Source organism: Geotrypetes seraphini, chromosome 3 (assembly GCF_902459505.1).
Source record: "Geotrypetes seraphini chromosome 3, aGeoSer1.1, whole genome shotgun sequence".
NCBI classification, from domain to species: Eukaryota; Metazoa; Chordata; class Amphibia; order Gymnophiona; family Dermophiidae; genus Geotrypetes; species Geotrypetes seraphini.
In genome coordinates this window covers 407,993,157-408,005,769 of record NC_047086.1, presented here as the reverse complement: position 1 = coordinate 408,005,769, position 12,613 = coordinate 407,993,157, and positions in this window count along the sequence as shown.

The following is a 12,613-nucleotide window of genomic DNA, read 5'->3' as shown; positions in this document are numbered from 1 at the left end:
CACAGCAATGCCCCCATGACGGCCCGAAGAGGAAGCAAAATACACCTCCCCCACCCAGGATCGACGCAACTTAAGATGTTCTGCATCAGTCAATCTAGTTTCTTGTAAACATGCAATATCTGACCGATAACGCTGTAGAGCAGCAATTATTTTGGATCTCTTAACAGGCGACGTAATCCCCCCTACATTCCAAGATGTAATTCTAAAAGGGGTACTCACAGCTGAAAGGCAGAAAAGATGCGAGAGAAGAAAAAGGAATCTAAAAGAAAACTACCCCAAGGGCCCAGCCCCCCCCAGAGTAGCAGTGACCGCTGAAGAAGAACAATGCAGCAAATGTGGAACAAGAAATCACAGCAAAATTGAGGCAAACATGTTGAAGGAGGACCCCCCACCCCCCAATACCAACCCCACCCACACCCAAACCTCCCCCCCACCCACCCCCCAATACCAACCCCACCCACACCCAAACCTCCCCCCCACCCACCCCCCTTAGACCCCCCAAAATCCCCCAAAAATCCCACTACAAACATACACCCCAGTCAACAGACGTGGAGTGAGAGAGAGTCACACAAAGATGGCAACAGGGCCCCCGATCCCCCCACCCCACAGAACAGTGTAGAGCAAATCCCCACATACACACGAACACCAACCCAACATTACCCACAACATACCAGTCCTTATCCACAGGAGCAAAAAGAAGAGAAAGGGAAAGCCAAGGGTAAAAGGCCCAAACAGCTCTAGAAAGGGAGACCCAGGTAAAATGATACCCCCAAACCCCCCCATCCCCCCAGCAATCACACACATACCCTATCCCAGGCAAAAAACAGTAATAGAAAGCCCTCATACACACCACAAACATCCAAAACAGGCAACAGCATCCTCCAGATATCGGAGCTCCCTAGCAGAACATCAAACACTCCCAAGCCCTGTACAGCCATGAGAAAAGAAAAATGTTGAACTAAAAATGGGTGCAAACAGCAAACAAAAAGCAAAGCGCCATAGCGGCGTGCAAAGAGGCTAAGGCACATCATAAACCTCTCCAACAATACTAGTCCCCTAAAAAGACCACAAACCCTATCCAGGGAGTCCACAGGAGGCGAGCAATGTATAGGAGGCACACAAAGTCCACCGGCAGGCCCAGATGAAGCTAGAACCGCCTGCCCGGCTCAGCATCCAGGATGTCCCAAAAAACAGGGTCATTGCTCCAGCGCTCCAGGGAAGGGGGACAGTACACAAGAATGTCAGAGGCCAGACCTCCGGCCGGACTGTAGGTGGGCGACAACTGTCCGCCCGGCTCAGCAACCAGGATGGCCCAAAGAACAGGCTCACTGCCCCAGACCCCCTGGGCAGGAGAACACAGTACAAGAATGTGAGGAGCCAAACTTCAAGCAGGACTGCAGGTAGGACAAGAACTGTCTGCCCGGTTCAACATCAAGGATGGTCCAAAGCACAGGCTCACTCCTCCGCACCCCAGGGAAGGAGGACATAGTTCAGGAATGTTAGAGACTAAGCCACAGGCAGGATTGTAACAAGGTCCCATCCAAGAAATAGGCCCCAAGGAACCAAAGAAAGAACCAATGCAAACAGAAACCATCACCAGGACTCCCAGAGCCTCAAGGGGCTGATGATGGGCCAGATTCCCCGGGGAGGGCATCCAAGTAGGCCTGCGCTTCCTCTGCGGTAGCATAGCTCTTCCAGCCGTCGTTCGTCCAAATCCTCAGGGTGGCAGGATAGGAAAGCTGGAACCAATGCTTACGTTCAAAGAGGGCCGAGCAGATCCTGGAAAACCGACGACGCCGGTCCTGCAGTGCAGGGGAGTAGTCCTGGAATAAACGGACTGTAGCCCCATCAAAAGCAAGCGTGTTTCGTTTTTTCCTATAATGCCGCATCAGTTCAGCCTTATGCGCCGAATTCAACACTTTAAAGATAGTAACCCGCGCCCGGGTATGGTCATCGGACCGCCGCCCCAGGCGGTGAGCACGCTCCAATCTAAGGGGCCCCATCCCAGCAGGGAGCGGCAGCTCAGACTGTAGCCAGGACTCCAAAGTGGTGATTAAGCTGGCATCAGAGACCGTCTCAGGCAGTCCAATGAGACGCAAATTATCCCGTCTGGAGCGGTTTTCTAAATCTTCCAGCTTTTCTTCGTGACGCCGAATCAAATCTTTCAAAGAGGAGAGTTCTGCTGCCGAGGCATCGTGAGCGTCTTCCACGTGGGCTACTCGGTGCTCCAGTTCCCCGGTGCGTCTGGTGGTCTCAGTGATTATAGATTCTAGGGAGGCTAGCTGAGAGGAGAGTTGATCGAATTGGGCATCCAACGCCCGCACCACGGAAACCGACAAGGCTTCTATATGTGCCGCAGAAAGTGGGAGCGCGGAACCCGTCTCAGCCACCGCCGCCATCTTGGAGTCCGCACGCGAGGCTCTTACCTCCCAATCCTTGGTAACGCGGCTAGACTTCCCGCTCATAGTAGGGCTGCCCGACTGAAGAAAACGGTCCATACACCATGAAAGCACAGTGCACAGCCAAAAATGTGGAAAACCAGCAGTAAACGGGTGCAGGGGGATCTAGGGCCCCGGAGCTCGAGCAGAACACGTCTTGCCCGGCTCAGCACATCACGTGACTCTGGTCCTTTGGTTTGTAAAAAGGTGGTTATTCTATGTGCAACAAAAAACTGTTTGAATAAACATAGCCTGCATCTTGTACTATTGTCTGCAGTTTCTCTTTTGTCTTCTCACTGATTGTGTTCCACTGCAGACTTGCTGGATTTTGCTTTTGTTTTAGAAAAATAAAAGCACCAGACAACAAAGGTAGGAAAAATGATTTTATTTTCAATATAGTGATTGAAATGTGTCAGTTTTGAGAATTTATATCTGCTGTGTATATGAAAAATGAATGGAAGAAATTGCATAACAATTAGTAACGAGGCGGAGTTTGGGCGGTCAGTAGTCAGGGGTACTTAGTTGATATTGTTAGACTTAGGGGGCTTGATGAAGTTGAGAAACACTGCTCTAGTCATAATTAAGAATAAAGGTGATTGTTGTCTTCTGTCACTTCTAGAGCCGGGGAAAAAATAAATCCCGATTCATATTTAAAGTTCATTTGTATGCTTTTCTAATGACAAGAACAGGGTATCCCCTTCTTTTCTAACCTGTTTGACAGGCTGGATGACTGATGTATAAATTCCTCCTTGGTTGGATACAATCTCCTGTACCTCAAAAAACTGAGTTATGGGCAAACTTTGCTTTAAATGCGGTAGGAGGGAGATGGAAACTCACACTCACACCTAGAGGAGACTGGATGTACAATCACACTATAATACACACAGTCCAATCAATTCAGAACCACTCACTGCACAACACATTCAATAAAAGTGGAGAAAAAGCCTCAGGTTTAAAGAGCCAAACTCTTGAACCCAGCGAAGAGTAGTACCTAAAACAGGGTGGCTCACCTTCAATCATTGGCAGAAAAATCTCCACTTACCAACTGACTTTCTCATACTCCTGGCAAAGCACCACCATTCATCAAAAAAGTGTTACGCATACGCATGAACAAGTGAAAGAACAAACATATAAAAATGTGAAATCCCTTTCCTTGGATCGTAATTAATCACTAAACGTTCTAGTGATCAGGTTATTGTAATCTAAGTAGTTGAATCATGAAAGCATAGGGCAATATAATCAAAACATGTATGAACTAAGGACCATCATTCATTTAAAATACTGTACTTATTTTCAAATGATGCTTTCTTCTGGCAATGGCTGCTGCACACACACTCCCGACGGGGCTCCTGTTTCGCAGATCCACTTGCTTCGTCAGGGCAGAAACCTCAAAAAGCCTTCTAAAGTATTTCACTGGCTGAATCACCACCACCATAATCTTGGTGAAAGTCCACGGAGCTGTGGCCAGACTAAAAAGAGACGCACAAAACTGATAGTGCTTTCCCAAAATCACAAAGTTTAAGTTTTCAAGTTTCAAGTTTATTAGGATTTTATATACCGCCTATCAAGGTTATCTAAGCGGTTTTACAATCAGGTACTCAAGCATTTTTCCCTATCTGTCCCGGTGGGCTCACAATCTATCTAACGTACCTGGGGCTATGGAGGATTAAGTGACTTGCCCAGGATCACAAGGAGCAGCGTGGGGTTTGAACCCACAACCCCAGGGTGCTGAGACTGTAGCTTCAACCACTGCGCCACACACTCCTCCAAAATAAAGGAAATGCTGATGGGAGGCCCGAATTGGAACACAGGAAGGTCTCCATCAGATCGAGGGAAGTCAGGAATTCCCCAGGCTGGACTGCCAGAATAACAGATCTCAGGGTCTCCATTCGAAAAGATGGAGCCTATTGACACCTTTCAGATCCAAAATGGGCCGAAAAGACCCCTTTTTCTTAAGCACCACGAAGTAAATGGAATACCTGCTGGTGCAAACCTCCCAAGAAAGGCACTGGGACCAACGCATTGAGGTCAAGCAACCTTTGCAGCATTTGACAAAAAGCCCGCTTCTTCCAAGCTGCCTGACAAGGAGAAGAGAGGAAACAATCTGGCAAGGGCCGGGAAAACTCCAGAGCATAACCATCTCGAATTACTTCCAGCACTATCGGCAGTAAGGAAAACCTCATTTCCCTGACCGTCGGTAGCTGAGGAAATCCATGTGTGGGCAGCAGGGGAAGCCCGGCTTCTCCACTGCATGCTGCCTACTTGCGGTGCATGCACGAAGGGGAACCCTGCTTGCCGGCACCCAAAGCCGACAAGGATTCCCCCTTTGCGGCGGCCGGTACACTTTGTGTACACGCCAGCCGCATCAATCGCACACTTGAAGCACAATGAGCACTTTTTCAGCTTAAAAGTGCTCATTGCAAAAATCGCTCCTAGGGAAAAAACAAAGTGCTGGTTAGTAATAAAAATCCATTAAACTTAATTGAAGGCTTCCCTTCAGACTGGCACTGCCTCAGGAATTTTTTTTCCACCGCAATCTAACTTTAATTTACAATGGAACGGACCCCACTAACTCTCAAAGCTATATGCCTTGCCGGAAGTTGGTGGCAAGGCTTACAGTCAAGGCACCTCTAAAGATAAAAATTTGGGGAGGTGGGGGGAAATGGGCAGAGGGACTCGACCAGTCGAGTATGGCACTCCCAAGTTCGGACGGACTCCTAAAAGGGTCCCCCAAGCTCAATCTGGCACCATAACCAGGGACAAGAAGGCCAATTTAAAACAACATCCAACAGCCCTACATTCATTTACTGTGTGTGTGTCACTAAACCAAGGGAAAACTGCACAGGTTTACCACCTCCACCTGCTGGAGATTGAGAGCAGACTGATTGTACTTGGGACTAGTGCTGACCGATTTGCATCAATTCACCGATTCACTTCGGGTGAATCGATTCGAATCGATTTGGGGAAAAAAATTGAACTTACTGATTTGTTGGCCCCCATGCTAGAGACACGTTCGGCCTTTCCCTCTGCCACTGGAATCCTTGCTTCTAATATAACTTCTGGTTTTGCGAAACTGGAAGTTACATCAGAAGCAAAGACTCTGGTGGCAGAGGGAAAGACTGAACGGGTTTCTGTGTGCAGATTGGCGGCAGCAAGGCTCTCTCTTCTTCCCGGCCGGAAGTATTTCTCCTCTCCTCTCCTCCCCGGCCAGGCAAAAGTGGCAATAACGAATGCGATTCACTACCCTGCCGCTACTCTGGGTGTCTTCTCTCCATTCGGCCGCCCAAGCGGAAGCAAGAAGTTTTCACTGAGAGCAGGCTGCAGTGGAGAGAAGTGGCGGTAAGAGTGGTTTGCTAAATCACTACCGCCACTGGCAACATGTTGTAACTTCAAAATAAAGGTAGAGGAGGGTAGAGGGGAGATGGACTTGGTAGATTGGAGGAGAGATGGGGAGAAGATGGATGGGAGAGATGAACTTGGTGGAGAGGGGATATGGACTTGGGGAAGATCATGGAGAGGGGATATGGACTTGGGGAAGATCATGGAGAGGGGAGATGGACTTAGGGGAGGGAGAGATGAACTTTGGGGAGATCATGGAAGGGGAGATGGGAGGAGGGATAGAAGAAATAATGGATCTAAAAACAGGAGAGAGAGAGATGGTGGACAATGGGATTTAGGGGCCAATTTAAAACAACAGAAAGGGAGAGAAGTTGGACACAAGGGATGGTGTAGGGGGTAGAGATTCTGGATAGGAGGGTAGTTAGAAAGAGAAAGGGAGAGCTGGTGGGGAAGGAGGGAGAGATACTGGATGAAAGGGTAGTTGAGAAAAGGAGAGATGGTGGATCTGGGGATGATGGGTCCATTGCTGCAGTTATGGGAATAGAGATGAAAAAAGGATGGTTAGCACGGAGAAAGAAGAAAACGACAAATGGGCAAGAGACCCTGTCAAGTGAGTTATCAGAAGACGTTTGTCGCAGAGCCTGGAACCAAAATGATTTGAATAATGACCTGACCTTTTATTTTCTGTTTTGTGATTACAATGTCAGATTTGAAATGTGTATCCTGCCAGAGCTGGTGTTAGACCACGAACGTGAGCTAGGATTTAACAGAGAGAGGAAAAGTCTTTTTTGTTTACACCACAGCGCCAGTGTGGGTGGGAGAGGGCAAAGGGGATGGAGTGGGTGAAAAGGATTTAAAATAAACCCACTAGGATGTTTGAAAAAACAAACAAACATCCAATTGGGCAGGAAAATCGAATTGAAAAATTGATTCAACAGGCTGAATCGAATCAAATATTTTTTCCTGAATTGGGCAGCACTACTTGGGACTGCACAGCTCATTTGTACTGCAGCCAGATGTTTGTGTCTCAGTCTCCACCTGCTGGTCGTGGTGAGCCATCAGTATCTGTGCTGGTCTGGAGGGACAATAAAGAAACAGGGATTTGTTGATTCTTGTTCTGTATTAGAAACATGATGGCAGATAAAGACCGAATGGCCCATCCAGTCTGCCTCTCCACAGCATCCACTAACTCCTCTTCTCCCTAAGGGAGCCCACATGCCTGTCCCATGCTATCTGGAATTCAGATAGTCTTCATCTCCACGCATCTACCACCCTTTCTGTACAGTATTGTTTGTGATTTATAAAATGATAGTTGTACAGAACATTATTTCTTTTTATACTATAAAATCATAACTGTTTGAGGCTTGTGCAGATGAGCTCAGATTCAGTTTGTGGGGACCGGGGTGGTGACAAACTTTGGCCCTGTGTCATTCTTTATTGTGATGTTCTCAAGTCATTGAAATGATTAATGTGCACCATTTTCTATAAACCTTTATTTTAGCACACAACTTTATTTTTTTGCAAAAAAACATCCAGTAAACTTTATATCAGTAGTAAAAACAAGCAGAATGAAATTTCAGATGAAGTCAGAATTGCTGACAAAAGAGTTGCATGAACACAATGATTTCTCCTATTTTAGGACTGTGCTTGAAATACTTGCACAAAATATGTCAAATGTTTTGCAACAATACACAAGCTTCTTAAGTGACATTGTAGAAGGTGCGTGTATCCTATTTTAGATCCTTGCCAACTCTCTTCTTGCAAAAGTGATAGCAACCTTTGGAAACAGCTTTTATTCTACTTTTAGACCATCATGATCATGTAAAACTATACATATTTGAAAAGCAAAATGAATATTCACAGCAATTCTAAATAACTCATATTTAAAACACACAAAATTACACTAGATAGCTCTTAAGCTTTCCACAGTCACAGAGTCATTAAAATTCTTCCAAGCTTTGAAATGTGCAAACCAGAACTGGCTCTTTGTGTGAGAATATGCTAACGGAAAATGGAAAGTGAATGGAAGTTTTGCTCAAAGGATTAACCCCCCCCCCAGATCTCTTCTACATCAAAATCAGCGACTTATACATGTAGAACAGCATTTCACACACAGATAGGAACACTAGGAAAAGACAGAATATGCAGAAATGTTCTCAGAGAGAAAAATCTAAGAAAATACCCCCCAATATTTACTGCCTTCCATCAGGTGTAACGTTATAAGAGACTTTCCAATGAGCTGCTCGCTAGAGACCCATATGGTAAGTTGTATTTATAAAATACCTTCCATACTCTCACAGGGCAGTTTGGAAATTTTGCATGCAGGTTTTGTTTTTTTAAAATTTTAATATCTTCTTTATTTTTTTTAAATTCTTTATTCATTTTACAAGTGTATCATAAAATAACATTTGAACTTATACAATATCACTTGATTCTCTATCAATTTAACTTAAATCATAATATTTAAACCCTCCCTCCCAACCCTATTAATTCATATGTAGTACATATATCATATATTATATATTCTGTCCTATTAATCTAATAATTTAATATCAAATCAGAAATCCCACCCCCCCATACTTTGCAATTATACCTAATCCAATAATTACTCATTACAATATTCTATTAATGGCCTCCAAACCTCCTGAAAGTTATTAAAATTACCTTTCTGCAAGGCTAACATTCTTTCCATCTTGTACATATGATATAATGAATTCCACCCAAAACTATAATTTAATCTATTCCAATTTTTCCAATTAAATGTAATCTGCTGAATGGCATCTCTTTCAAGGGAGTTTCTGGGTAATATTCTCTTTAAACTTTTACCAAATTGTACTCATTTAAAAATGTGGAACTATGCAAGTAAAAAGGGACAGGGTTCACAAATAGCTGGCAAAGAATAAATCTTAATTTCAAATACAAAAATATATTAAAGTTATACCTACAAAACTAAGCAACCCATGGGTGTAAAAACATTTCAATAGTAAAAGCTGTATTCATGTAAACGGTCAATAAAATCACTGTTTGAGGTAGAAATGCCAAATTCACAAACTTTGGATTCCGAAAATATATTTCCTACATGTTTAGATTTGATACTATATAGAAAGATCACCTTCAAAATTCTCTTTAGAAAAACACTTTTTAAAAATACTGAAATTGTTTTGAGTTATTTTTAGAAAAGAAATTTCCACACAAAACCTTAAATATCACCCTGAAAAGCTACACTATCCAGCGTTAACCTAGAGCAAGCTTAATGCTACGTTGAGGTGCTACAAGCAGGACCTTCGTGCAATTCGCTATCTAAGATGCACTTTGATAAAGCCGAAATGATGCCACTAGCAAGTGAACCCTCCACAGGGTGTAAGCAGAAATAGCAAGCGCTTGAAAATGATCTTTTCCTACGTTCTTTTGTACATCGTTCCTATTTTAAGCTTCCGCACATTTTTCTGCTCATGAATATTTGGTATTTCAATGGAAAGGGGTTGGGAAAATACAAGAGAAAGAAGGAACTGAGAAATGGGGGTGTTGCTATTGATTTCCTGAGCCTACCTTAATGTTGCTCTGGTGGCCACTATTGGACCCAGAGCAGACGAGGATTGCTCCTGGGTGCCTTATCCAAGTCCATCAGGGCACCTTTATGGCAGGCACCGGTTATTGTAATAGCAATTAACTTTCCGATTCAAATTTTTGGTTGCGTTTGATCACATTTTTAATTGCTGCAGGGATCGTGCCACGGCACTATCATAAGAAGTTGCTTCCGCTGAGTCAGACCAGAGGTCCATCCTGCCCAGCGGTCCGCTCCCATCAGGCCTAATTGCCTGAACAGTGTCCCTGACTAATTTTGTAACTGCCTCTAATCCTCTTAACCAGATAAGAATGATATTCAGCCCACTACCCAGGACAGCTTTTACCCAGTTTTGTAATTGGATAGTGGGCTACAAATCACATATCTGGTTAACTGCCCAGATTGTGTTACAGCACAATCCCTGCAGCAATTAAAAATGTGATCAAATGCAATCACAAGTTTTAATCGGACAATTAATTGCTATTAGTTATTGATCAGTTATTTATCTGATCAGAAAGTTAGTAGAAAATACATTTTGATCTTCCAAAAAATAAATTGAGAGACTATTCCTAAGTATATTAGCTGTTTTGCAAGTATACAATGTACAGTGTGTTTTAATTTTCCGTAAATCACACAGCACTGGGCTGTGAGTTTGCAGGTCAAAAGCTCCTCGGGGAAGTTAATTTGATTAAAAAGGGCTAGCCTGTACCTGACAAGGTCTCCATCCTCTGAAATTACTACTCAGGGGGCACATTACCTCACTGTATGTAGACCTAACAATTTTAAATCTAACTACAATAAGCCCACAGCTTTCTAGGGTCAATGAAAGCAGAAGCAATTCCCAACCACTCTTATGTCAAACCAAGACGATTAGGTTTTTACCTTGGACAATCTTCTTTCTGTTAGGGCTAGATGCACTAAAGATAGTGACTCGATTGCTGTTGGCCGATTCTCCAGCCGCGATTGATGCACTATCAAGTTTGCGACTGACATATGTGCAGAGCTCTAACAGTAGTGACAGGGGAAGCAGCCTCCTGTTATTGCTGTTAGGGCTTCTGTATTTTTTTAAATGAAACAGATATGTGCAGAACCTGTCCCATTGGCCAATCAGGGCCTTAGGTCCCAGGCCTAAGGCCCGATGTCATTGTCGGGGGAGGAGGAGGTGCTTTCAGTACCTCCTGCTCCCAGCTTTTAAGGTACGGGAGGGGAAGGGGGGCCTTAGTGGCAGTAGGGAGCGGGCATCCCTCCAGTCATTTGTTTTGGGCTGGGGGGACTGGCATTGGTGGGGAAGATATTTTGTGTGTGCCATAGAAAAAAAACCCCAAAACCCAGGCAGACCTGTTGGTAACATACTTACCAACAGGTCTAGAGCAATTGAGTTTTACAATTGGTAAAACCCGATGCTAAATAGCCAAGCGATGTTAGTACATCACTCACTTGGCTATTTTGCATAGTTTTTACTAATTTGCATGGGTCAGATTGGATAATGGGTGATCACATACAGTGGGCCGTTTAGTGCATCAGGTTGGTTATCAGCAATCAGTTAGTCCCTGTAGGATTCCATACGCTAGGTGTTCAATCCCAACCCACAATCCAGGAGTTGCAGAAATCCAACACTTTTCTGAGAGATAGAGCCATATCCAGTTGAGTCCCAAAGCCAAGCAACATACCTGAACAAATCCATGACAATGATCCCCAGCAAAGAACTATTCTTGAACTGGTCTGCTCTGCAAAACATGAACAAGTAATAAACAGGTACAAAGGCAACTCAGAAAAACATTGAGGAACAAGCACCCTAAGAAAGAGCCTTCGGCAAGGCGAATACTCACAGAAAACTCCCCACAGGATCTGGCTGCTGGCTAGAAAATCTTCAAGCCTGTAAGGAGAATAACTGAGGCAGAAAGAAGCAGGCTATTCCAAACCACTGAGTGTACACAGAGATGGCGGGTCATATGGAATCCTACAGAGACTAACAGAAAGAAGATTATCGAAGGTAAAAAACTAATCTTCCATTCTGTTACATCCCTTCCAGATTGCATATGCTAGGTGACGTACCAGAGCAATGATAGCAGCTAGGGAGGGACAGAACAGCCTGCCCTCAAAACCAAGGTCTGCCACATCTACTTAGTAAAACCGGGTAAAAGTTTGAAGAGAGGACCAAGTAGCCGCCCTGCAAATTTCATTGGGATGAATCACGCAAGACTCCGCCCATGACACAGCAAGACTTCTAGTCGAGTAGGCTTTAAGATACACCGGTGGCTGCTTACCATGGTCAACGTAAGTCACGGAAAAGACTATTTGAATCCGTCAATCAAGGACTTGGATGCCGACTGACCATGACGAGAGGCAGCACTCAGGACATAAAGGCGAACAGACAGCAGGAAATCATTAGCCTCTCTAAACAGTGGAGAAAGATTCTCCTGACATCTAATTTGCACAAGACCTGATCTTTGAGCTCCAATCCTGTGGAATGAAATGTAGACAACAAATCTCCTGGAAGACATGGAAAGCGGATACCACCTTTGGTAGAAAGGAAGGCACAGTATGGAGGACAACTCCTGAATTCATAATAAGGAGAAAGGGTTCCTTGCATGAAAGAGCTTGAAGCTCCAAATTATGCTGTGCTGAGGCAATGGCAACCAGAAAGACAGTCTTGATCATCAGATCCAGAAGAGAAGCATCCTTCAGTGGTTCGAATGGGGCTTCCCCAAGGCCCTGCAGAATGATGTTAAGATTCCATGAAGGGAATGAAGCACCCCTCTCATAAACCTGGTCACATCTGGATGAGCAGTAAACAAGCCCTGAAGCACAAAAAGCCTGCAACCTGAACTTTAAGGAAGGCCACCGCTAAACCCTTTTCTAGTACTTTGAATACAACAAAAAAGCTGACTTCAATAGGAAATGGTCTATAAAGTGTGATCAATCCTATATAATAAAACGCTAGCCACGCATGCGCACTCCTACCTGCGTGTTCCGTGATCAGTAGGTCCGTGGCAGGCAGAAGAGCGGATGTGCGGTTAGGGCCCACACTCAAGCGCTGTGGCTGACTCAGGGTCGTGGGAGGATGCGCCGTGCAAAGTGCTGCACAGGTACTGGAGGGGGAGGGACATACCACTTCTGCACATACCGGCACAAACCTCCCTCCAGCGTTGGCAGCCGCAGCACGCTAAACAGGCTGCTTTGCGGCTTTCTCCTGCAGTTGAGTCCCTCTGCCGCGTCACTGATGACGTCATCAATGACACGACAGATGGACTCAACGGCAGAAGAAAGC